General features: G+C 52.1%; 1 long non-coding RNA gene across 1 annotated transcript; it reads left to right on the top strand.

Annotated features, from left to right (window-relative positions):
* The first annotated feature begins 515 nt into the window (after positions 1-515).
* Positions 516-1,931, top strand: LOC123092044 (uncharacterized). Its single transcript, XR_006444168.1, has 3 exons — positions 516-1,589; positions 1,700-1,781; positions 1,890-1,931. It is a non-coding gene; the product is annotated as an uncharacterized lncRNA (long non-coding RNA).
* Positions 1,932-2,365: the final 434 nt, after the last annotated feature.

The following is a 2,365-nucleotide window of genomic DNA, read 5'->3' as shown; positions in this document are numbered from 1 at the left end:
TTCTATTATCCATATAACCTACCTACACCCATTTTGGGCATGTTTCATCAAGCCATTTGTCCTATAGAATTTTTGCAAATTTCTGGTCAGTGGAAATGGTTGTGAAGGAAGTACCATTTTGGTTTATCCAATTGGTATGAAACCTTTTGAGCATCTTCATAGGACCAAATAAGCCTGCCTTGCCAAAGTTCAGCTCAAGTGGCTTCTCCATTTGAGAGCATCATCATGATCTTGATTCTGGACCATCTTTGGCAGTTGCAAAGCAACTCTGTTAAATCTTGATCCAAATCCTCTCCAAGTTACCAGGGTGAAAGTCCTTCTTACCCTGAACTTACCAGACAACTCCAGTTGACTCAATCACCTCCCTAATGAGTAGCAGTACACGATCAAGTTTACTGCAATAAACTTCATAGCTTGATTCCCTTTTAACCATGTCACTTTTAACACACTACCACCGTAGTTGCAACCTACCCTGGATGAACTATCAGCTAGACAACAAGTTCCAGCCCCTCTCCCCCACTACATGCCAGTGCACACGTGACCACGACAATGGTGTGCCTGTGCATGCGCTGTGTGTGTAGTGCGCGTGACCAGTGGTTGTTTGTGTTGGACCCCCTCCTTCTCTCGTCGCCTTCGCGCGCGTGATCATTTCTCATAGCTGGCCCGCATCATCGCCGTCCTCCTGGAGCCCTCTCCCCCTCCGTCAGCCCCTCCGTCAGCGCTCGTCGCCGCGTGCCCACGGGGAAGCTGTAGCCGACCGAGGCTTTAATGGCGTTCGTCTCCTTCTCCTCTTGTCCTCGAGCTCGCCCTCGTCTCCGTGATCCCTGCATCAATAGCTCATCGCCTTCCCTGAGCCCATGCGTGAGCACACGCATCCGCGGCGTCGGCCGCGTGTCCACGGCGACGCCATCTCGGCCTCTTCGCCCCGCGGCTACTTAAGCCCCTCCCCGAGCACTCCGAGCTCACCAGCTTCCTCACCTCACTCCCAGAAACCTCCCCGACCCATCCGTTCGACTCCAGCGCTCCTCTTCGCCTCTGTTGGCCGCCATGGTCGTCGCTCCCATCCGGCTAAATTGGCTCGAGCCGAAGCTCGTCTTCCCCTCCCACCACCACCATTGTCTTCCCTGTGCTCCTTCGAGCCGGCCCAATCGCTTGCCCCTCACCGGATTTGGCCGTAGCACCGAGCATCACCACCGCCCACCTCTCTGTCCTCCTCCTGCCTCCTCCCGTCACTGATTCCCCTGTCCTCCCCGGCGTGCCCCTTCCCTCTGGATCGATGCGGCCAGCCGAGCCGCTCCCGCCAGTGGCCTCCCCCTGTCCTGAGACGGCCGGAGCTGGCCAGCCCCCCGCCGGCGCCGCGCCCTCCCCTGGTTTCCTCTGTTCCCGATCGGGGGCAGGGAGGAGGAAGAAGACGAAGGCCAGGCGGGCACCGCTCCCTTTCCCCGACCCCACTTGGCAGCACTCGGGCGTTGACCCGCCCGATCCAACTGGATAAGTGACGGGCCCCACAGCCCGTGGGACCCGCACGTCAACGACCCACGCCCGGCCCACCACTGTCCACATGGTTAAGTGGAAACGTATTTCCCAGAGTATGTTTCCTTCTGTCTGAAAGCGCATTCAATTTCTACTTCGGCCTGAAGTACGTTTTCTAAGTCAGGAAGCGTATTTTCTCAAATCTGTTTCTGTTTTATCCACTCAGGGACCCGTTGGTGATGAAATTTTCACAGTTTGGTCTCTGGAGTTCAAACTATCATATCTTTTTAACAACAACTCCAAATGAGGTGATTCCAAAGCCCACTTCTTCGTTTCGTCAAGCCTGTTCTGTTGGTTTCATTTTCACTATGGTGTGACACTGTGAAAATGACCTTTTTGCCCTTGCACGTAAACAGCCCCTCAGAGAGAGAACTGTTTCCGGCAAATCTTTCCGTGGCTTCACCGCACTTCTTACCGGTGCCTTCTTCACCCCCAGGCAAGCCACAATACCCACTTGCATGATAGTCATGCAGTAGCCATGGTTTTCAACTTGAATATTTATTAAATGATTGCTTGTTTAAAATATGGTTATCGTTGTTTCGGAAATGCTCCTGGGATTGTGCTTACTTGTTTGCTATGTTGTTATGCACCTGGTTATCATGCCCTGCTAGTTGCTAGTATTACTTTCATATTGCCATGCTTGATAGTAGTACATGTTTGGTTGGTCATGCTCTTCGGTGCATGACTAATGTCGGTTACCGATTATTGTTAATAGGCATTGTTCCATTACTGTTAGTTGGTTAAGTGTTACTCGGTGATGTTATTGATAAGTTCTTGCATGTTATTTATGGTTGATGCTAGTGGTCATGTTATTTTATACTATGAGTAGTGT

This window comes from Triticum aestivum, chromosome 1A, assembly GCF_018294505.1.
Source record: "Triticum aestivum cultivar Chinese Spring chromosome 1A, IWGSC CS RefSeq v2.1, whole genome shotgun sequence".
In the NCBI taxonomy this organism is placed as follows: domain Eukaryota; kingdom Viridiplantae; phylum Streptophyta; class Magnoliopsida; order Poales; family Poaceae; genus Triticum; species Triticum aestivum.
This window is presented reverse-complemented; position numbering and strand designations above follow the sequence as displayed.